Source organism: Adiantum capillus-veneris, chromosome 26 (assembly GCF_014529385.1).
Source record: "Adiantum capillus-veneris isolate H3 chromosome 26, ASM1452938v2, whole genome shotgun sequence".
Classification (NCBI taxonomy): domain Eukaryota; kingdom Viridiplantae; phylum Streptophyta; class Polypodiopsida; order Polypodiales; family Pteridaceae; genus Adiantum; species Adiantum capillus-veneris.
Window position 1 is genome coordinate 56,398,129 of NC_140956.1, and position 25,207 is coordinate 56,423,335.

General features: G+C 43.9%; 1 protein-coding gene across 2 annotated transcripts in view; it reads right to left on the reverse strand.

Moving 5' to 3' along the window:
* Positions 1 to 600: 600 nt before the first annotated feature.
* The window catches only part of LOC147423493 (uncharacterized), a 33,948-nt gene continuing 9,341 nt past the window's right edge, over positions 601 to 25,207 (reverse strand). The window contains exons 2-3 of one of the 2 annotated variants that reach the window (XR_015186527.1): positions 903 to 971; positions 601 to 785 (exon numbers count right to left, since the gene is read on the reverse strand). The gene's annotated coding sequence lies outside the window, so the exon portion shown is untranslated. The remainder of the gene's footprint in view (positions 786 to 902; positions 972 to 25,207) is intronic. The other variant, XM_086500962.1, reaches the window with a different exon arrangement.

Here is a 25,207-nt window from a genome sequence, read left to right on the forward strand (position 1 = left end):
CCCAATTAGAGCAATTAGATAGCCATTAAAAACTCTCGATCAATGCTTCCTCCACACATGCTCAATGTAATGAGTTGAAGCTTGAAATAGGGATATTTGGGACAAAATTATGCAAGAAATAACACTAATTTCAATCTAAATGTAAATGCAATGAAATAGGCATGCTAATTCTCCATACATGAGCCTAACAATGCGGTAGTGGCACATCCTCGATGAGGGTACATATCTCATCATTATCAAACCTCTAAAAGGGATTAAACTGTAGCACCCCTTTCGATATTTTTTTATACTACTTCAACAAGGTACTACACTTGCAACTCTACTCTACATCTCCTTGTACATATTTAAAGGCCCTTGGCTATCCAAAAGCGATTACATGAAAAGCAATAAATACTAAAAGCATCTCGTTCCCAAAAGCTAGCGCCCTTAAGGATTATTCATATAGCAACGCCACATCATCAACTTTCAATAAAACATGGGCCGTCCATACAACTATTAAAGCATCAACCGCTCTACACAAATATTGAGTGTGTATTGTTGTATTGAACTTATACACAAAAGAACTTAACAGTTCTAAGGTGTCTAGACTAAGGACAATAATTAGCACAAAAATGATTCAATCTTAGATTCATTTGTACATCAAAGCAAGAAAGAAATATCATTATAGTGCTTTTGTACATGAGATAGTAAAAAATAATTTTTTGTTTTAAAGCAAAGGAGGCCATGTTCTTACTGAAGGACAACAGCAAAGCCAAAAAGCTCTTAAGTAAAGATGGAATTCTCACCTGCATCCATATAAACAAAACAATGAATTCGTTAGCATTGACTATGTATTAAAAATGTCAATGAACCCTATCAATTGTCATCCATGTCCTACTTAAAACTTTTAAACTTATACCTACCATCCAGAGTGTTAGGTCTCAAAACTTTGCACAAGTGGTATGAAGTTCCTTTTCCAAAAGATTTGAGATCTGCAGATCATTATCCCTTTACATCGGAGTGTAAAATATTATTCTTTTTTCATTTAATTCTTAACCAAATATGAAGTACCGAGGTTTCTTTTAGAGTTTATCACACATTTAATTATTTTTTACTTTTTTAAAGAATCATATATATTTTTATCTAATAATTCATATTGTGATCAAAAGGCCATCACCCCTTTTGATCCAAATTTTTTTCCAATTTTTTGAAGTGTTCAGTGCATGCAATCTCTTGCCAATCATTTCAAGATATTCTTTGAATAACATTCAATCTTTGAAGCAAGTGTAAAGAATAAGAAAGGATTAAATCCATGATTTTATTCATTTATCCCAAGCTAGTTCAATAGCCAACCAACCCCTCATTCGGTCGGAAACTTGTATTAGACTAGTATACAAGTTTAAAGATGATTCAAGCATTAGGTCATAGTTCAGAAACAAGATCTACAGTGCCTATTTATCTGAGTGATAAGAAATAATCCTAACTTTAAGTGACAGTCTCATCTAATCCTTAATATATAGCCATATTGAATTCCATTAGTATCTACCAACCTTGTAGGCCATTTTCATAAATCAGCAGTTTTAACAAATGTGAGAGTTCCCAAGCTTGTAAGAAATTCCCATTAGACATTAGAAATAGAAACCAGCTAAATTTCCCTCATATCCAGAGAAACCAGTATAAATATCCAATAGTAGTATAAAAGCTCTCAGTATAATAGTACAAAAACTCCCAAAGGCCAGTAGTAATAGAAATTGACAACTTTTCCCTGTTTTTAGACCATATCCAACTCAGATGTGATCTACTTTATACATGCAATCCATAGATTAAATCGGGTAGTCACAAACTGTATCAACACTATACCACAACGACTAAATGCCAAATGTAAGTGCTATTGTACTCTCAATATGCCCAAGTCGGGATTCTAATTTATGCCAGGCTCCTCATGCAACAGCAGGGTATTCTAATAGTAGTAGGAAGGTCTCAGTAATTTCTCTTCTAGATGAGTTGAAGACATCTACCACCCGATTTGTAAGTTATATAGGCTATGTCCTAACTACATTAAAAAAGACAAAACATCAACTAGAAGTAAAATCCCAGCAAGAGTTAAAGCTAATACAACCTTTCGATAATTAGAAAAAGTAAGGCAGCAGCGTAGTATCACAGACGGAGTTCATTTATATCCAAAACCATGATACCCCTATATTTGGTCAGATCCACTTCGTTCAGCAGAAAAAACCAACCAGAAATGAGTTCATTTACAAGCTATATACAATCATAGCTTTGATTATTACAACGAGAGGGCACAAAAGAAGGACTGCAGCAACAGAAATATACAAAAACAAAGTGAATTGGCGGACACCCTTATGCTAGGTTCATCAAGCTATATCCCCTTAGTTCAAAAAAGAAAAAGATAATTGATTTCCGCATACTTCCCATGCAACTCAGAGCTTCCACATTCAGTACTCAAGAAATTATCAACCAATATTATAACACCAGACACGCACCATTAAAGAATAACAGGTTTTAAGAAAAAACTTGCCAAACCAGCATTGGTTTTAATTTTTTACAGCCCACAGTTCAGCATCAGCTTGTGTGGCTAATTGCCACCATCAAATGTTAGGCCATAAAGGGAAAACCTCTGATAAGCCATTAAATACCCAAGATTTTGCCAAATCAAACAGTCACAGCATTTTGCTTAAAAAAACAATACGGTCTATTTTCGGCACCAACCTTGTGAAGCTTCATTCTTCTCTATGATTTCCATGTTGTAGTCAGTAAGCCAACAAGAAAACCACGACCCTTTCTCACAGAAAAGAAAACGAGATTCAAGGCTAAGTGAGGGGAAATCACCATCACCTTGTTTAAATAGAAGCGGGTTGTAAGGTACAGTGGAATGAATGTTTGTGCTTTGCTCAAGATGAGTGCTCCGAACTGTGCTCAAGGTTCCTTTTAGTTCTTATGGAAGGTAGAGCCTTCCGTTCTTAATGAGAGAATGCTATGATCACAAACAAAGTGAATGGACACTGTGCGTGAAAGTGTATTGAGACTGAGAGATAGAGAGAGAAGAGAGATACGACAACAGAGACGTTGTAAAACACTCCTCCGAAGGCCCCACTCTCGTCGCGAGAGTGGTCTACTTATGATTGTACAATCTGGTACAAATGGTATGCATGAGACTGATGCAAGTCTAGGCTATGTCGATGATGACGATGGTGAGGACAAGATTGACCTAAGAGCTGAAATCTGCAATCTTTTATCTACTGTCCAAAAACGCTATGGGCTGAAATCTGTTGTAGGTCCAAAAACGTTGATTTGGGGGCTGTTTTCTGTGGGTCTTTGACGCTGAAAATCTATAGGTTTAGGGCTGAAAACTGAGGCTCCTAAAGGCTGAAAACTGATGGTTTTTCCGGGCCGAATCTGCTACTTCTTAGGGCTGATCTTGATGGTCTTCTGATGCTGAAAATCGCTACATTGCTGCATATGATGGGATCCAAAAACGTTAGGGAAAGCTTCTGTCAAAAACGCTAGGCTGATGGTAACCAAAAACGCTAGCTCTTGTGGAATGTTGTGGGAGGATCTGATGCAAAAACGCCAATGCTGAGGATTGCTGGCGATAGTGCAGATGCTGGAAACGCTAGGCAATGGTGCTTGTTGGAAAACGCAAGAGATGGGGATCTTCGCTTGGAGGGAAACCACCAAGGCTTGGTCTTGCTGAGAAGTTGTCTACTGAGCTTGGCTCCTGTTGCCTCTTCTGCCAAATAGTCCTAGCTCTAGTTGCTCTAGTTTGCTTATATACAAACTTACTCAATTTGCCCTACCTACTTTCCAACAAAAGTCACTTAAAAATAATAAGTGAAAAATATCAAAAATAGGTAAAATAAGCTAAATGCATTGGAAAATTCCCCTGAAGGATTCTAATGGATTCTGATGGGAATCTGATGGTCATGCTGTGTGTAACCAGAGGATATGCATCTACACTAAGTGACTGGGCATGCACGGTCTACGAATAGACTCACAAAAGTGACAGATCACTTCTAATCTAGACTGACTGGACTGACTGAACCCTATTATGTTGTAGCTTGTCCACGGATACATAGGGTTGGATGTGTCACGTAACATCCCCTCCTTTTCAAAGTGAGGTACTGGTACCGAACTGTATGGCGTCGAGGGAGATCGCCAATAGCATTTGGAATCCTGGAAGGGACTCTTCGCCGGCCCACTCTCATGTGTGGGTCGTGCGGTACTTGAACTTCATAAAGGTCTGCAACGCTTGCTTCTTTGGGCCACGCCGAAAGCGACACAAAGTCTATTGTGGCTCCTTCGATGCTTCAACTTCGTCTTTAGTCATGCTTCTTTCTTCTTCAAGAATCTCTATGGCTGAAAATTCCTAAAACCGTTTCCAACACAAAACCATGAACATACCTATTCCATGTAAAGTGAGTGGAAAAAATCATGTCATCCCAATAGACTATGCATGCAATGTAAATAAACAAATAGACGGAGTGCCAAACCGTTCACCACACACACGCAAACAATGAGATCTAATCTTTCTCTTATGATCTAGAGCAATCAACTATGGCAATTCACAACGAAAATGCCCATGCTTGGTGCTCATACTTTCATGTGCTCGTTCTACAAATGTGTCATGCCAAGGAAGAAACATGGAATGTGACTTCCTTGAATGAATACTTTTCAGCTTTTCATGAAAAATCCGCATACATTCGTGCTCATTCATGAGTGAAACGTGCTCAACGTACAATATATCATGCCTAGGAAAAGGGATCACATAAAGACGTTGACTAAAATACCGGAAACGATCACGAATGAAACACTCGAACAATGCGTGCATATCAATCATGTGAACACATAATACTTCCTGTGAGGGTTCTTTGGACCTAGGCTCGAGAGCCAAGATCGCTTCTTCCTGAATGATCAAATCGTCCTGTGGGGGTTCTTTGGACCTCGACTCGAAAGCCAAGATCGGTTCTTCGTGATTGATCGAATCTACAACGAGGTTAGCTTCACTAGAAAAAACATCCACTAACACATCATCCTTGTGAACAATCACATCATCTTCATGCAACTCATCATGCTTGTGAGAAATCACATCTTGATCATGCAAATCATCATGCTTGTGAGAAATCACATCTTGATCATGCAAATCATCATGCTTATCATTATCATCCAAATCATCATGCAAAGCATTGTCATTCAAATCATCATACTTATCATCATGCAAATCCTGTGTGTCATGCTTTGGAGAAAAAGAGACTGAGAGAGTCTCCTTCTCATGAATCCGTTCAATCTTGTCCTGCATATTAGCAATGAGAGATGGAGAATGAACAATGTCCTCTCCATGAATGACAATGGGAGAATCACTTTTGGCATTGAGAGTGAAAGTGTTAGCCTCCCAATCAAGCCTCCCAATCAATGAGAGGGTTAACATCACGAAACCATCGAATGCCCAAAATCATATCACATCCTGAGAGAGAAGAGACAACAAATCTTCTAGTGAAGGCAGCTTGTTGAATTGCAAACAACACACCAAGACACTCCTGCGTGATGAGAGCGCCCATACCAGGAACAAAGCCAGAGACCTCGAGAGGAGATTTCTGACTAACTTCTAGGCGGGCTCTCTCAACAAGAGGAACTGATCACATCATGCATACTACCTGGGTCAAACAATATGACAAAACGATGCCCCCACACCTGACCATAACATTAAAATCATCAATGGAAGGGTCAAGAGAAACTTGGGGCACACTCGTGTTATCATTAATTGCATTGACAGAGGAAGTGGGTTTTGTGGCAGTGTGGATTCTTTAGATTCATTCGATTCAAGCTTAGGACATGTTCTTTTTATGTGACCCTTACTGTGGCAATGAAAACAACGACCTTCCTTAGAATAAGTGCTTTGCTCTTCCGACGTGATGTATCCTCCTACAATTCTTTTCATCTGGAGTAAGTTTAGGTTTAGCAATTGTGTTAGCCTTACCCTTAGATTCATTGGAAGAATTCTTTTCTGAGAGACTATTGGAAGATTGGTTAGAAGAGTTACCATTCTTACCGTTCTTACCATTCTAAAGGTTCTGAGAAGTCTGCGAGGTACTTGTGGAAGTCTTGTTCTCCTTAGGCTTTCCCTTGTTGTGCTTCATCTCCTGTGCGAGAGCAATCGCTACTGCCTTGTTGAGATCGATTGGATCAAGCACCTCTACATTCTACTTGATATACTCGTCCAATTCATAAAGGAAAGCCTCCTTGCGCTCATCATCCGACTTACGTAATTGGGTACCTAGCTGCAAAACACGATTAGAAAAAGACATAACCGGCATACCATTTTGCTTGAGAGCACGCCAATCGTCCTTCAATTGTGCTAGGTACTGAGGTGGCATAAACCGCGCCTTGAGCTTGTCTTGAAAATCAGCCCAATTGAAGGAAAGGGGCGTGAATTCGTCGGCTTCCTCTACGTGCGCGGCTAGCTGTGCCTCTTGCCATGCGTGGTACCAATTGATGGCATCACCGGCAAGGTACATAGTTGCCATCAATACCTTGCTATTCCCTGTCTTCTTAGTTGTCGCAAAATAAGCATTAAATTGATGCAACAAAGAATGAATAACCGTAGCATCCATCTTACCATCATACTTACTGAAAGTCAACCTCTCTGTGACTGGGTTGTTGGAATCCGTATCGTGGCTTACACCACTTGAGAAACTCCCACGATCCTTGGCTGGCTCGGACTTCGAGGCAAGTACTTGTCGAACCAATTCTTGAGTGCGTAGTTCTCTTTGAGTCTCTCGTTCGATCTCCAAGGCGACTCTTTGAGTTGCACGCTCGGCCTCCAAGGCTGCGCTTCGTGCTGCCGCTGCTTCCTTTCTTTGTTCTTTTCATTCGTCGCGTTCGCGTTCCAAAGCAATGCGAGTCTCTTTTTGTTTGGCCATCATGTTAATGCGATTTGCTTCTTGTTGTGCGGCAATTCTTTCGTTTCTTTCGTCGCACTCCCAGTCCTTAGCTTCCTGTTGTTCTGCTTTTCTTGCTAGTTGTGCCAGCGCAACTCGATTCGTTTCTTGTTGTTGTGCCATCATCTCCAACATCGACTTGACCATCTCCTCCATAGAAGTTGATACAACTCGTGGCGTAGATGGCGAAGGAGGAGGGTCGGAAAAATCTCTTGGTGGGGAGAACTCTTCGTCGCCAATCTCATGCTCACCACCTGTATGCGAAGTATCCATTCCGCTTTGGGTGATGACCATGCACTAGGGTCTTGGGTTCTTGGGTTCTTGAGGTTCTTGAGGTTTTCTTTCGCTTGCAATCTGTGTTTGAGAAGGATCTTCTCTTCAACCAAGTTATACTCCTTTCTGCGGACGCACCCCTTGGCGGCCTTGCGCTCACACCAAGGTTGCTTTTTCCCACCTCATGTCGATTGGCCGGCCGCTAAGTGCACAGTCCGCTCTCAATGAGTGAAAAGAGACAAGGGGAGGCTGGACAAGCCCTTCTTTCCTGAATTCCTGTCACTCTTCCAAAACACGATTAGGAATCGACACGCCCAAGCGAACTTGGGTTCATGCGACCACAACCAGCAAAAAAAATTTCTTGTGATTCTTGTGGTTCTTTCCTTGAGTGATACAGAACACTGCCAAAGCTCTGATACCAATGCAAGGTGCAGCGGAATGAATGTTTGCGCTTTGCTCAAGATGAGTGCTTCGAGCTATGCTCAAGGTTCCTTTTAGTTCTTATGGAAGGTAGAGCCTTCCATTCTGTAAGGTCTCTGACCCCAACCAAAAAGAGCACCCTTGTACCATGAAATGATCATAATGGAAAAAAGTTACTATTTTTAGCAGTTTTCCGAATTCTGTCAGTGCCATGATGTTTAGAATGTTATGAAGCTTCGAAATGTGAATTAAAATAATTTTTGTGAAAATTTTCTAAATATAGTAAGTTTTTGGTCACCCGAACCGTCTAGTTTTAATCGTCTCGAAAATCTGCACCCGTACTCTAAATTAGAAAAAAATGCATTTTTGGATCCCAAGGGCTGCTAAATATGGCAGGTACTCGCACCAGTACGCCTTAGTTAGAGCTCAGTATAGCAATTTACGGCATCAAAATCCGACTCGTATGGCCCGTTTTAGCCTAAAATCAGTTTTTCATAAAATTGTCCGGGGAGGCACCGGGGGCCCGAGGCTGTGTGGGAACAAGTTCCAGCCCACTCCAGCTCAGCTTTAGCAGCTAGGGGGCGCCTTCTCTCTTTGTGGGAGTCCTGGGAGAGTTTCCAAGCCAGTAACTAAGTGTCGGAGCCAATTAACCAAGCCAACTGGACACTTGGCGGGTAGGGGAACTGGACCTGCCAATGCAGAGACTCGGTGCTCCCCAGATGCAAATAGCAAGGCTGGTCGATTTTCAGCCTATAGGAGCCTATTTAAAGGCCTGCACACACACACACACACACACATATGCTCACACACACACTCAGTACACACACACACACCTACACACACCTTGGGGAGGTGTTGTCGATACACAGTTTTTGAAGGAGAAGCAAGGAGGGAGGTGCTGCCGAAATTCTCATCTTGAGGATTCATTGGATCAAAAAAATCAGAGGATTCTCAGCCCCTAATCACGGTAATCATGGTTTAATTACTGCTCTTCTTAATTCTCATTTTTATTCTCTAAATTCCTTAGCTACTATGCTTAATCCTCGCTATAATTCCCTATAGCTGCTCTCTAAATCTCCATAGCTATATTCCATTACATAATCATCATTCAATTAGCTAAATTATGCAGCCATTCATCATCCTTAACCAAGGATTAATGCATGATTAGGAAAGATTCTCTCTCTAGGCAGCATAGTTAATAAATTGTCAGCCAGTAATAGTGTAGATTTGATGAAATTCATTCTTTTACCACTCAATAGTGTTGTAATTAAATTACACTCAATCTTCTCCCACATTAAAATGTGATTAAGGCTGAAAATTAATCCGTCATTAGGCCATTAAGAAGAGAGTTTTATGTCACACATGCCTGCGGCAATTCTGCATCTTCATATTGCTCTAGGAAAATGATTGAGCTCGCTTACTTCATCTCTTTCGTGAATCAATTAGTAAAATTCTGAATTTCTTAATCATCTAAGCCAAGTAATTAACCTTAGAGCCATTTCCCATAGGGTAAGTAAGGAATTATCCATAAAATTGCTACGTCTCAAAAGAAAAATCTAATCTCTTGCCTAAGGAGGATTCTTTAATAATTCTAATCTGCCATTTGGTTGTTATGATGCTCTCGGACTTTAGCTCTTTTCTTCAAGTTTATCATTTAGAGTAGTGAGTAAAATGGCCCCGGTTAAGAGAACTCGCTTCGGTGGTGCCCACAACCACGAGGCGGGAACGAGCAATACAAATGGAAAAGAAAAAGCTCCCATGGACGAACAAGCACCAGCCATCTCACGGGCCATTGAAGAAGAAATGGAAGAGGTAGGTCACAATTTTATTCAAGTTGTTTAATTTAACATTGCATACGATTAGCTAGGAAAGAACATATCCCTAAACATGTTGGAGAAATCCGACGGAAACCTCGGCAATTGAATTCATTTGTATATTAAAGTCTAAAGTAGAAAAGAAATGATTGACGGATATACTGTTTGCAATAGGAAAGAATGTCTGCTAGGGAAAATTTAGCTCGGCATGTTTATTCTATTTCCAATGTTGAATTAGTCATGAACCCCCTCCTGATCACAGGGGGCAGAGTTCCTGGTTAAGGGCTCTTGAATCCATGTCTGCTGGTTAAGCGGTGGATACCCACGTCTGCTGGTTAAGCGGTGGGAACCCACGTCTGCTGGTTAAGCGGTGGGAATGTCCATGTCGTGCTTTCTATGCGGTGGACATACTTAGTTGTATGGGCAGCTAGGCGACAACGGGAGGAGTAAACTCTTGCTGGAGGGGGGATGTTGTACCTCCAGAACATTGGAATTTTAATGAATAAGTTTGAGTAGAATTTTTACTAGAATACTGTCTTGGTGTTGTTTGCAATACTGGTTGAAGGGCTGTCTTAACGAACAATGTGCTTCGGAATTAAAACAAGGAATGTTTATGTTGAACAACCTTGTGGTAGTAATTAGGTCACACAAGGAAGTGTGAGTGTGGGGGTGGAAAGTCGGGGCTTGGCTCAGGTTGCCAATGCCTACGAGATGGGTGGTCCCGATTGGTCGGGAACTCTCTGTCCCCATAGTGCCTACTTCGATATTAGTAATACTCATTGCCCCTAGAGCGGTGAAATCTCGAGAGTACGTGCTTCTGAAACATGGGGAAAAAGGCACTCGGGGTTTCTCTCCTCTTGGAAGGTGAGTCTTAGGATCGCTAGATAGCTTAAGTACGCTTCCCCTGCGAGGTGGAGCTAGATCTCATTGCTAGTAAGCTCGAGCTCGATTCACTTTGTGATGAGAGATCGTCCGCTAGCTATCCCCCCAACCACTTTGTTTGCTACCACAATAGATCTAGTGGCTACCAGGTTCCCCATCAGATCCGCTGTTTGATATGGCGGGGTGGGGACCTCACACCTGGTATCAGAGCTATAGGTTTACGAACTGGAAAATGATGTTGTTTGAAATTTTAAAAACTAAGGGATTGTAGGATAGCTCGTACTCAAAGCTTGAGCATGATGTTTCCCAGAATAATGGCATTGGATTTGTCTAGTGGATTGTCTCCTGAGTGATGTAAAGAGTTTTAGTCGTTGAGCTTGTTGGGATTCAGTGGGATCCACATGATGTTTTTTGAGAAGTCGTTGATGCGACTAGTGCTGCGGGCAGGTAGCCTGTTGATGCACCTAAAGTTATAAGTATGGATCAAAGCTCTCGAGTAAAGTTTTAAACATTATTTATCGGACAATTTTGGATGTATTCAATGAAATTTAAACTAATGGTGGAATGGTTAAAATCCTTTGTGATAGCTGTACAGATTAAGTAGGCTGGTTAAGCCCAAAAAGTTAAATTTCTTCTTGAATATGGAAAAGCCTAGGTTCATTTGAAAAGAGTGCTATAGTAATGAGTTTTATACCATTGGATAGGCACCGCCTGCTGCTCTCTACTCGGCAGCGCAAGAGAAGAAGCTCCTCCTTAAACAAGCCCAACCTCCACTCTTTAAGGGCGAGGGGGCAAATGTGGAGAGAGATGCGGAAGTGTGGATGGAAGCAATGGACGATTACTTCGAAGCTGCGGGAACCCAACCCGTGAACCAAACCATGCTTGCGATGTTCCGCTTGTCTGGCGATGCCAAGATCTGGTGGAAACATCATTGCAGGGACTTGGATATCAAGGGATCTTCCCAGTCATGGGAAGACATCAAGGCTGCTGTGATGGAGCGTTACTTACCACCCGCCTATAAAACCTTGAAGATGAACGAGTTCTTTTCCCTTCGGCAGCTGACTTCATCTGTCGAAGAATATTATTCAAAGTTTGTCACTCTTCGGAGATATGCTCCTAAGATGACATTGGAACAACAGATAGCACGGTTCTGCCAAGGACTCATCGACCCCCTGAACAACCGACTAGAAGCTCTCAAGCCAGCCACTCTGCAAGATGCCTTGTTAAGGGCCAAGCCGTTAGCTAAAGAGATTCACAGGGCTACCCAAGATAGTCAATACTATTTGTCAAAGAGGGCCAGCACAGACAACTGGAGTAACAGACCAATCAACCCTGCATACGACCATCGTCCGATAGTAGCTACTACGGCAGCTACCGAGTTTCCCAATATAAGATGCTTTGAGTGCCAGGAGTATGGACATTACAAAAGTCGATGTCCAAAAAGGATTTCCCAAACATCTAGTGCTAATAATGTACCTCCGAACCTCAACGGGTGAGGTCAACCGAACGGAAGAGGAGGCCGAGGAAGAGGATACATAGAACAAGGAAGCGGAGCTTTCTCTAATGCCGCGGTGAGACAACCAACTGTGGGTGATGAAGCTGATGAGAGAGCAGCAATATATGATGCAACTGCTAATCCTAGTGAGCAATAAATCAAGCACCAGAATCTCATCAAAGTTCAGCAGCATAAGACGCATAAAGCTAAAGACTATTCTAATATCAAAGAATGTCTTTACTTAGACAAACGATATATGTACCTAAGTAGTTAGCGTACAGTTTATCCAGATATATTCTTGAGATGAGGACATCTCAAATTTTTCACGTTGGGGAGGTTGTAAGGTCTCTGACCCCAACCAAAAAGAGCACCCTTGTACCATGAAATAATCATACTGGAAAAAAGTTACTATTTTTAGCAGTTTTCCGAATTCTGTTAGTGCCATGATGTTTAGAATGTTATAAAGCTTCGAAATGTGAATTAAAATAATTTTTGTGAAAATTTTCTAAATATAGTAAGTTTTTGGTCACCCGAACCGTCTACTTTTGACCGTCTCGAAAATCTTCACCCGTACTTCAAATTTGAAAAAAATGCATTTTCGGACCCCGAGGACTGCTAACTATGGCAGGTACTCAGACCAATACGCCTTAGTTAGAGCTCAGTATAGCAATTTACGCCATCAAAATCCGACTCGTATGGCCCGTTTTAGCCTAAAACCAGTTTTTCATAAAATTGTCCGGGGAGGCACCGGGGGCCCGAGGCTGTGTGGGAATAGGTTCCAGCCCACTCCAGCTCAGCTTTAGCAGCTAGGGGACGCCTTCTCTCTTTGTGGGAGTCCTGGGAGAGTTTCCAAGTCAGTAACTAAGTGTCAGAGCCAGTTAACCAAGCCAACTGGACACTTGGCGGGTAGGGGAACTGGACTTGCCAATGCAGAGACTCAGTGCTCCCCCAGATACAAATAGCAAGGTTGGTCGATTTTCAGCCTGTAGGAGCCTATTTAAAGGCCTGCACACACACACACACACACATATGCTCACACACACACTCCGTACACACACACACACCTACACACACCTTGGGGAGGTGCTGTCGGTACACAGTTTTTGAAGGAGAAGCAAGGAGGGAGGTGCTGCCGAAATTCTCATCTTGAGGATTCATTGGATCAAAAAAATCAGAGGATTCTCAGCCCCTAATCACGGTAATCATGGTTTAATTACTGCTCTTCTTAATTCTCATTTTTATTCTCTAAATTCCTTAGCTACTATGCTTAATCCTCGCTATAATTCCCTATAGCTGCTCTCTAAATCTCCATAGCTATATTCCATTACATAATCATCATTCAATTAGCTAAATTATGCAGCCATTCATCATCCTTAATTAGGATTAATGCATGATTAGGAAAGATTCTCTCTCTAGGCAGCATAGTTAATAAATTGTCAGCCAGTAATAGTGTAGATTTGATGAAATTCATTCTTTTACCACTCAATAGTGTTGTAATTAAATTACACTCAATCTTCTCCCACATTAAAATGTGATTAAGGCTGAAAATTAATCCGTCATTAGGCCATTAAGAAGAGAGTTTTATGTCACACATGCCTGCGGCAATTCTGCATCTTCATATTGCTCTAGGAAAATGATTGAGCTCGCTTACTTCATCTCTTTCGTGAATCAATTAGTAAAATTCTGAATTTCTTAATCATCTAAGCCAAGTAATTAACCTTAGAGCCATTTCCCATAGGGTAAGTAAGGAATTACCCATAAAATTGCTACGTCTCAAAGGAAAAATCTAATCTCTTGCCTAAGGAGAATTCTTTAATAATTCTAATCTGCTGAAACCGGCCCGTAGGGCGGTAGGCGTTGGCTTTCACCCGAAATTCTTTACTTTATACACACACACATAGCACTTTGCAAAGAGAACCTGCGACGGGAGTTAACACTTCAACTCACACACGGCTCGGAAGCTAGAATGCTCCGAGCAGACGCCGACAACCTGTAGGCCCCAAAATTGGCGCCCCTTTCGGTATTTCTTTATTCTTTAGGAGGGTAAATTACAAGGTAAGGTCCTCGGAATCCTTCACGTGTATCCACCTAGATACCATTTGATTTGGCCAAATTTCGGCAGCATAACAGCCCCAAAACTTGCGCGAAACCAATTCCCTTGCTGGAACTCGCTTGCACTGTCGTATACCCTCTGATTCCTGTCCAAAAACAGTAAATTCAGCACGCTGTATTTACTGGTTTTTGCCCTGTTTTCAGCCCCAAACAGTCCCCTCATTGTCCTTTGCCAGTGGGGCACGATTCCCAATGATCCTGGCGTCCGTATGGCTGAAAAACAGTCAAATTACAGCACATACACAGCGCTGATTTTGCACCTGTACGGTGAGGTTATGACCCTCACCAGTGCCTGCTTTGGAGCAGCAGTTAGCTACCCCTGTTCCTGCTCAAGGAGGCTCTTGCCTCAGCACAAAAGCATGAACCCACACAACTGTACATCAGTCAAATGAGTAGCCCTCTTGTGGGGCATCACATAACTGCACGTAGGGGAGAAAGAGAGCAGTATGTAGCGTGCGGGGCATCACTCCCGTCACCATACTGTGCATAGAGGGCAAGGTAAGCATTCCATAGCTTCTGTACCTGTTGCAATCCGCCTGTGGCTGAAAATGGCGCCCCCTTTGTTGATATGCAGCTCGTTTTTGCCTCCCAGAGTGGCAGAATCGCTCACAAGCTGACACGTCGCCCAGTTTTCGAGTTTGAGCTTTCCCTGCTAAAAATATCTCAACTGGTGCGTCAGTTGACTTCGCGGCAGAGTTGTAAAGTGTTCCCCTAGTCATACCGAAGGTAATGACGCGAACACATTTCGTGGCCCAAAATAGCAGTTCCCTAAATTTTAGGAGATGCTTCCGTTGGGCTCCCACTGGTCTTCTGACCATCTATCCTCATTGGGACCGCATCCAAAAATGCAATGTGGCCCAACTGTCGGATACTTTTTGTTGGAAGTCCCACCTTGACTTTACGCCTTAATTGAGTTCACTTCCTAGTATCCACCAACTTGCTAAGTGCGACGGGGGGACCTATATGATCTTGCTCTGAGCCTAGACATCCTCTTACCATACGAATTCCAGTGCCGACCCCTTCCCGTCTGCGGGTGAATCTACCGTTCACATTGGCCATACAATGTCCGACCATTTGCTACTTCAAAAAGAGGGTCTTAAACAAATAAAATAAACCCCATTGGAAAGAAACCAACAACCAAGGTTAGCAATTGCCACATCTCTGTGACATGGTTAATAACTGCCACGTCCTCGTGACATACCCCCCTCTTGAAATCGCAAACGTCCTCGATTGCATACCATAAATACACGCCACTGATGATCTTGTGCTATTAACACTCTTTTATCATCGCATGTATCCGCAAGAAAGGTCGTAACATACATAGATACAAATGACTTAATGAGGCCTTCATACTTTTGCCATTTCCATCTATGGCACTGAATTCATATGTACATTTGATGTACTAGCTCTATCATTACCCCTCCTTTGCACACGTTGGGTTGGGGCATAAGTAGGCTGTAACCCAAAGGCTTCAAGGTAAAGCTGCAATACATTTGGTGACTCTGACAGTTCATGCTCTTCCATCCACTTTGCATCCATAGGCGGATAGTTCTTGAACTTCACCAAATAGCGTCTTGCAACTTGTCCTTTAACTTTTCTGTCCTTATGTGCCAAAACTTGCTCAGGTACCAGGATCTCATCAAGTTCCTCAACTTCTGGCTGATCCTCAACTGGCATATCTTCTGGCACATCACCCACGAAGGGTCTTAGAAGACTCACGTGAAACGCATTATGAATCTTCCATGCATCAGGCAATTTCAGCCTGTAAGCCACATCGTTGATCTTGTCAAGCACTTGAAAAGGCCCATAGTAACGCATGCTGAGCTTAGGAAACAGCCGTTCCTTGCCCTTCATCTTCTTTAACCTTGCCTTTTCAAACCTTAAGAAAACCCAATCACCAGGTGATAGTAGTAATTCACGACGGTGACGATCAGCAGCCTTTTTCTGTTTTGCCTGAGTCTTCTCCAAGGCAACTTTAATCTTCTTATACATCTCATCCATGTTCTCAACATATCGATCTGCCTCAAAGATCTTGTCCTTTGTGTGCAAAATGGGAGGAACCTTTTTGCCGCCTTCAACAATTTCAAAAGGTGCTTTGCCAGTAGACGAATGCACCGTATTATTGTACGCATACTCAAGCATAGGCAAATACTGTTCCCACTTGCCCTTATTATCTGACACATAGCATTTCAACAGATCTAAGACAGTAGAATTGGCCTCTTCTGACTGTCCATCAGTTTGTGGATGAAACGAAGACGAGAACTTGAGCGTAGTACCCATGTTCTCAAACAATCCTCTCCAGAACAAACTGGTCATGCGAGGATCACGATCACTGATAATCGATTGTGGCATACCATGGTACTTAAACACATTGGACATGAACAAGCGTGCCATCTGATCAGATTTTATCTTCTTCCTGACAGGGATAAAATGGGCCTGCTTGCTGAACCTGCAGATAATGGTCCATATACCATCATTCCCTGTTGGCGTTCTTGGAAGATCAAAGATAAAGTCCATAGCAATGCTTTCCCATGGCTTATCCGGAATCGGCAGTGGTTGTAACAACCCTGGTGCCTTTTGCCTGTCAAACTTGACCTTTTGGCAAACTATGCATGCTCGCACAAAGGCATCCACATCTCTCCTCAAGGTAGGCCAATAGAAGAACGTCTCTACCGCTTTAACTGTTGCATCAATGCCACGATGCCCTGCATACGGTGGGACATGACTCTCTTCCATGACCTTATGTCGCAGTGGCCTAGTGACACAAAGTCTGCCATGCATCATCATAAAACCGTCTCTGAGGAGGTAGTGCTCGTGATGTTGCCCCTCTTGTAACTGTTCAAAGATCCTTGCAAAATCTTCATCAACAGTATACTGTTCCTTCATGTCATCTAACTCATGATGATAAGGAATTGACACAGCTGAAATTTGTGGCTTTCTTGATAACGCATCAGCCACAACATTCTTCTTGCCTTCCACATGCATAATCTGGAAGTGGAACATGGAAAGAATGTTTGCCCATCGCATATGCTTTTCGGATAACTTTGATTGTGTCAAGAAGTATCGCAAGGTCTGATGATCTGTTTGGACAACAAAATCAGCACCTAAGAGGTAGTGCTTCCAGCTAGAAAGCGCATGAATAACGGCCAAGAGTTCTTTCTCATAGACTTGCATAGTCCTCTCTGGCCCTTGCAAAATTCGGCTTTCATATGCTACTACCCGTCCATCTTGCATTAGCACTGCTCCGATGCTACTGCCACACGCGTCACACTGGACCACAAATGACTTCCTGAGATCTGGCAAAACAATAACTGGATCTGAAGTCAACTTTTCCTTTAAGAGACTAAAAGCTGAAATCTCTTTTTGGGTCCATCTGAAAGTGACCTCTTTCTTTTGCAATGCGTGAAGAGGCGATGCTATCTCTGCAAAATTTCTGATAAACCTTCTATAGTAGGAACACAATCCCAAGAAGCTTCTGACATCGTGCACAGTCTTCAAGTCTGGCCATGTCTTGATAGCTTCGACCTTTGCGGGATCCATTCTTACACCATCCTTTGAGACTATGTGGCCCAGAAAGTGGATCTCTTCGAGGAAGAATTCACTTTTCTTAGGATTGACAATTAACCTGTGACTGCGCAGCTCTTCGAACACAATGGTCAAGTGACGCCTATGCTCCTCTTCATTCTTCGAATACACAATCATGTCATCGAAGAATGTTCCAACAAACTGTTGATGCGAGCGGAAAATCCGGTCCATCATTCTGTTGAACGTGGCAGGAGCATTTGTTAACCCAAACGGCATCACTAGAAACTCATAAAGACCAAATGTCGTTCTAAACGCAGTCTTGTGCACATCCTCTGGGCTTATACGAATCTGATGGTACCCACTCTTCAGGTCTATCCTGCTGAAAATTGCAGCACCCTCTAAACGATCGAGAATATCATCAATGCGAGGAATAGGGAACCTATTCTTGATGGTATTCTTATTCAACGCACGGTAATCAATACACATGCGCCATGAGCCATCCTTCTTCTGCACTAGGAGCACTGGGGAGCAAAAGGGTGAAGAACTAGGCTGAATCGGCCCCTTCTCTAATAACTCCTCAGCCTGGCCCATAATCTCTTTTTGCTGCGCCGCACTAACCCTGTAGGGAGGTCTATTTGGTGGGCTACACCCTGGCACCAAATCTATCCGATGGTCCTCAGGTCTCTCTGGCGGCAATTGCGACGGTAATGAATCAGAAAAACAGTCACTAAACTTTTGCAAAAATGCTGACCTTTCTTTATCTAACACAGATAAATTTGACTGATCACTATCTGAGACATCACGTGCAAAAATCAAGTACGCAGAAAGATGATTCTTTATTACAGAAGTGATAGCAGAAGCAGATACAATAGGGACTGACTCTCCTTTAAGCTTTACATCCAAGATGTGAGTTTTGCCCCTATGCTGTACAGTGATCTTTTTGTTGTAGGCATCCAAGACTCCATGCACTCGGAACATCCACGGGATCCCCAACAAGGCGTCACAACCTTCCAGCGGCATGATGTAAAACTCTTCAGTGTCCACATACGACTGAATATGCAGACGCAGTTTTCCAATGATGGGAGTAACACACTCGGAGTGGCCAGGACATGCCAACCCTGCCTCTGCTGTGTACCCCATCTCTTCAGCTCTGATGCCCAGCTTCATAGCTAACTCTGGTGAGATAAAGTTGGCTTTGGCACCTGGATCAAAGAAGATGAGTGCCGTCTGATCCCTAACTTTACCCCATGCCCTGCATAACTCACTGGCATCTGTGTTGGGCCTGTCACCCACCATGTCTGGCACTAAACCTGCCGTGGGTTTTGGCTTCTTGCCTTTCTGGTCTTCTTTATCCTCTGAGTCAGCTGGCCTTTTCCTTTGTGGACAATTGATAGAAATATGACCAGGCTACTCGCATATAAAGCATTTGTTCTCAGCCATTAGGACCTTCTTTTCCTCGAGCGACTTGCGCACAAAAGGCTTCCTTTTCTGTTTCTTTGCCTGCGCTCCAGAAGTCCCGGCTGAATCCTTGTCTTTGGTGACCTGTTCTGACCCCTGTGACGCATCAGGAGCCGTCTTCACAAAGGGCTTCTTCGCTGAATTTTTCTTTTGCTGCCCTCCTTTATCACTGCTCGGAAATCCACTGTCCTCTCCTTTCAACAGGGCAAGACCAGTGTTCGCAACTTCCATAAGCTGAGTAAGGGTAGCCACTCTATTCTTTGTACAGTAATCGCGAAGCCCTTTAGGCAACCCACAACAATACTTCTCTATCTGCTCTGTCAGTGGCACAAATCTGTAGGAGGTCACTGAGAGTAATGCTTTACAAAACCTCCTATTGTACTCCAGCAAGCTCTTGCACGAAGCTGCCGTAAGCTGGTGCCAATCTGTCAAGACATCGGCTTCAAATTCATTTGATAGCCAAGCAGATGCAAACATTTGCTTGAAGTAAACCCAAGTGGCGGGTGCCTGTCCTTGCATTAACAATGTCGTCCACCATGTCAGCGCATTGTCCTTTAAGAAAGTGGCAGCTTTCCTGACCTTCGAGGCCTCTGTAAAATTCCCTCCCGCATAAGCTGTATCAAACTGCTGGAGGAAAGTGAGTGCCTTTGTCTTATCCTCGAAACCACTGAAGGTACTGAACTTTACCGCTGCACCACCTTCTTTGTAAGCCTTCGGCTTCTCTAGTGCCCCCAAGTTGTCATACGGGATGGTCTGCAACATGGGCACTGTACTAGGCATGATCGGCACATGTTGGCCATTCACATTTTGCGTCAGAGGTGCGATATCTGGCTGCTGTCCAGAAAAACCAGCCATGCCAAAATGACCCTGTGGCACCCCAAACTGGCCCTGGTTGCCGTGGAAACCTTGCTGCATGCCGATAGTACCATACATGGGGTTTGGCATGATGCCTTGCATACCCCCAAACACTGTTCCTGGCATGTACGGCTGACTTCCAGACGCATAACCAGCCATACTTTGGAACACTGATCCACCCCCGAAATACCCAGGATGTACCGTGGGTGGTGGAAAAACTGAGTGCATAGCCTGGTATCCAGCTCCCTGTCCATTCAAGACAGCATGCTGGCTCTGAAAGGTGGCGGGCTGAACTGGCATAACCTGTGGAATAGGCGTTCTAGCCACCTGTTCAAGCACGGGAGGAACCTGCTTTGGAGCCCCCGACTCCGCAACATGCGAGTGTTCCCTTTCCTCCTGCGCCTCATGAAGTACCTGGGCTTGAGCTTCAACAAGCTCTGTACGCGGCGTAGGTTGCCTATTTTGCTGTTGCACTGGTGGCGCTTGTAAGAATTCCATAAACCTCGGATTCTGCACCAGTTGCGAAAAGACATTCACCGCGGCAACTAACTGAGTCTTAAACGCATCATCCTCAAGTTGCCCTGTCATAAAGCCCTGTACTACTGGAGGGACATTCACGTTGACAGGAGGTACAGACTGACGTGGCCGTGAGCTCTCGCCAATCTCAAAAACCATAGGAATCTCCTGCCTGTCCTTTGGAGAGGAACCCTCTTCCATAATTCCCTTCCCCTTGTCGGCCATAGTGTAATCCCCGCGTTCTTGGACTGTGTGTCTTTACCCTGAACAATCCAGGCTCACTCTTTGAGGAAAAAGTGATTGATATCCCGGCAATGGAACCATGAAACCGGCCCGTAGGGCGGTAGGCGTTGGCTTTCACCCGAAATTCTTTACTTTATACACACACACATAGCACTTTGCAAAGAGAACCTGCGACGGGAGTTAACACTTCAACTCACACACGGCTCGGAAGCTAGAATGCTCCGAGCAGACGCCGACAACCTGTAGGCCCCAAAATTGGCGCCCCTTTCGGTATTTCTTTATTCTTTAGGAGGGTAAATTACAAGGTAAGGTCCTCGGAATCCTTCACGTGTATCCACCTAGATACCATTTGATTTGGCCAAATTTCGGCAGCATAACAGCCCCAAAACTTGCGCGAAACCAATTCCCTTGCTGGAACTCGCTTGCACTGTCGTATACCCTCTGATTCCTGTCCAAAAACAGTAAATTCAGCACGCTGTATTTACTGGTTTTTGCCCTGTTTTCAGCCCCAAACAGTCCCCTCATTGTCCTTTGCCAGTGGGGCACGATTCCCAATGATCCTGGCGTCCGTATGGCTGAAAAACAGTCAAATTACAGCGCATACACAGCGCTGATTTTGCACCTGTACGGTGAGGTTATGACCCTCACCAGTGCCTGCTTTGGAGCAGCAGTTAGCTACCCCTGTTCCTGCTCAAGGAGGCTCTTGCCTCAGCACAAAAGCATGAACCCACACAACTGTACATCAGTCAAATGAGTAGCCCTCTTGTGGGGCATCACATAACTGCACGTAGGGGAGAAAGAGAGCAGTATGTAGCGTGCGGGGCATCACTCCCGTCACCATACTGTGCATAGAGGGCAAGGTAAGCATTCCATAGCTTCTGTACCTGTTGCAATCCGCCTGTGGCTGAAAATGGCGCCCCCTTTGTTGATATGCAGCTCGTTTTTGCCTCCCAGAGTGGCAGAATCGCTCACAAGCTGACACGTCGCCCAGTTTCCGAGTTTGGGCTTTCCCTGCTAAAAATATCTCAACTGGTGCGTCAGTTGACTTCGCGGCAGAGTTGTAAAGTGTTCCCCTAGTCATACCGAAGGTAATGACGCGAACACATTTCGTGGCCCAAAATAGCAGTTCCCTAAATTTTAGGAGATGCTTCCGTTGGGCTCCCACTGGTCTTCTGACCATCTATCCTCATTGGGACCGCATCCAAAAATGCAATGTGGCCCAACTGTCGGATACTTTTTGTTGGAAGTCCCACCTTGACTTTACGCCTTAATTGAGTTCACTTCCTAGTATCCACCAACTTGCTAAGTGCGACGGGGGGACCTATATGATCTTGCTCTGAGCCTAGACATCCTCTTACCATACGAATTCCAGTGCCGACCCCTTCCCGTCTGCGGGTGAATCTACCGTTCACATTGGCCATACAATGTCCGACCGTTTGCTACTTCAAAAAGAGGGTCTTAAACAAATAAAATAAACCCCATTGGAAAGAAACCAACAACCAAGGTTAGCAATTGCCACATCTCTGTGACATGGTTAATAACTGCCACGTTCTCGTGACATCTGTCATTTGGTTGTTATGATGCTCTCGGACTTTAGCTCTTTTCTTCAAGTTTATCATTTAGAGTAGTAAGTAAAATGGCCCCGGTTAAGAGAACTCGCTTCGGTGGTGCCCACAACCACGAGGCGGGAACGAGCAATACAAATGGAAAAGAAAAAGCTCCCATGGACGAACAAGCACCAGCCATCTCACGGGCCATTGAAGAAGAAATGGAAGAGGTAGGTCACAATTTTATTCAAGTTGTTTAATTTAACATTGCATACGATTAGCTAAGAAAGAACATATCCCTAAACATGTTGGAGAAATCCGACGGAAACCTCGGCAATTGAATTCATTTGTATATTAAAGTCTAAAGTAGAAAAGAAATGATTGACGGATATACTGTTTGCAATAGGAAAGAATGTCTGCTAGGGAAAATTTAGCTCGGCATGTTTATTCTATTTCCAATGTTGAATTAGTCATGAACCCCCTCCTGATCACAGGGGGCAGAGTTCCTGGTTAAGGGCTCTTGAATCCACGTCTGCTGGTTAAGCGGTGGATACCCACGTCTGTTGGTTAAGCGGTGGGAACCCACGTCTGCTGGTTAAGCGGTGGGAATGTCCATGTCGTGTTTTCTATGCGGTGGACATACCTAGTTGTATGGGCAGCTAGGCGACAACGGGAGGAGTAAACTCTTGCTGGAGGGGGGATGTTGTACCTCCAGAACATTGGATTTTAATGAATAAGTTTGAGTAGAATTTTTACTAGAATACTGTCTTGGTGTTGTTTGCAATACTGGTTGAAGGGCTGTCTTAACGAACAATGTGCTTCGGAATTAAAACAAGGAATGTTTATGTTGAACAACCTTGTGGTAGTAATTAGGTCACACAAGGAAGTGTGAGTGTGGGGGTGGAAAGTCACGGCTTGGCTCAGGTTGCCAATGCCTACGAGATGGGTGGTCCCGATTGGTCGGGAACTCTCTGTCCCCATAGTGCCTACTTCGATATTAGTAATACTCATTGCCCCTAGAGCGGTGAAATCTCGAGAGTACGTGCTTCTGAAACATGGGGAAAAAGGCACTCGGGGTTTCTCTCCTCTTGGAAGGTGAGTCTTAGGATCGCTAGATAGCTTAAGTACGCTTCCCCTGCGAGGTGGAGCTAGATCTCATTGCTAGTAAGCTCGAGCTCGATTCACTTTGTGATGAGAGATCGTCCGCTAGCTATCCCCCAACCACTTTGTTTGCTTCCACAATAGATCTAGTGGCCACGAGGTTCCCCATCAGATCCGCTGTTTGATATGGCGGGGTGGGGACCTCACACGTTCTTAATGAGAGAATGCTATGATCACAAACAAAGTGAACGGACACTGTGCATGAAAGTGTATGAGACTGAGAGATAGAGAGAGAAGAGAGATACGACAACAGAGACGTTGTAAAACCCTCCGAAGGCTCCACTCTCGTCGGCGAGAGTGGTCTACTTATGATTGCACAATCTAATACAAATGGTATGCATGAGACTGATGCAAGTCTAGGCTATGTTGATGATGACGACGGTGAGGACGAGACCGACCTAAGGGCTGAAATCTGCTGCAGGTCCAAAAATGCTCATTTGGGGGCTGTTTTCTGTGGGTCTTTGACGCTGAAAATCTGCAGTTTTAGGGCTAAAAACTGAGGCTCCTAATGGCTGAAAACTGATGGTTTTTCCGGGCCGAATCTGCTACTTCTTAGGGCTGATCTTGATGGTCTTCTGATGCTGAAAATCGCTGCATTGCTGCATATGATGGGATCCAAAAACCCTAGGGAAAGCTTCTGTCAAAAACGCTAGGCTGATAGTGACCAAAAACGCTAGCTCCTGTGGAATGCTGTGGGAGGATCTGATGCAAAAATGCCAATGCTGAGGATTGCTGGCGATAGTGCAAATGCTGGAAACACTAGGCAATGGTGCTTGTTGGAAAGCGCCAGATATGGGGATCTTTGCTTGGAGGGAAACCACCAAGGCTTGGTCTTGCTGAGAAGTTGCCTGCTGAGCTTGGCTTCTGTTGCCTCTTCTGCCAAATAGTGCTAGCTCTAGTTTGCTTATATACAAACTTACTCAATTTGCCCTACCTACTTTCCAACAAAAGTCACTTAAAAATAATAAGTGAAAAATGTCAAAAATAGGTAAAATAGGCTAAATGACCTGGAAAATTCCCCTGAAGAATTCTGATGGATTCTAATGGGAATCTGATGGTCATGTTGTGTGCAACCAGAGGATATGCATCTACACAAAGTGACAAGGCATGCACGGTCTACGAATAGACTCACAAAAGTGTCAGATCACTTCTAATCTGGACTGACTGAACCCTGTTATGCTGTAGCTTTGTCCACGGACACAGGGTTGGATGTGTCACGTGACACGGATAGCGCCCATCACTATCCACCACCTTCAAAGCATTCAGCCTGGAATCTGGAGAAAATCTGAGGTTTCAAGAGCTAGAGAGTGTAGAGCTACAGTCCAGCTCGGTTGATGCTGTAGGGGAGCAGCATAGAAAGATTGAGCAGAGCCCGCGCGAAGGCTAGGGGAAGAGAGAGTTTGCAGAGCAGGTCGACAGGCCAACAGCAATACGAATGGCAGAAAAACCTCAACTGGAGGCGTGCAGGAATGAATGCCACGCATAGTAGAATTCAACAGGGTGAATAATCACCTCGGGAATTTACACTAGGAATAGGAGAAGAGTCACACTTCAAGGCACCACAAGAATGAGCCAAAAAATGCAGCTCCTTTTAAAAAAATTAAGGGGAGGGCCACCCACTAAGGGGGAAAGAAAATGATTAGGGGACAAGCACTACTGAGATCATCAGTTATTTATGCACTATGGTATTAGCCCAAGAGAACCTACAAGAAGAGGTGATGCGCCCAGTAGGTGGCAATCCAAAGAGGGGATGGTTAAGACACGGTGATACTACAACAAAGGCACAAGTGTGTAATACCATATGAGTAGTCGGGGAACCAATTTAGCAAGTAAGCCATTTAAGAAGTGACGTGTGTGTGTGTGCGTGTGCGCGCACGCGTGCGTGTGTCAGGTTTTGATAATTTTAGCCCCATTGGACGAGACGCTATAAGTTGGATTAGCTTAGGATTTTAATTTTAACCCCTTATCACC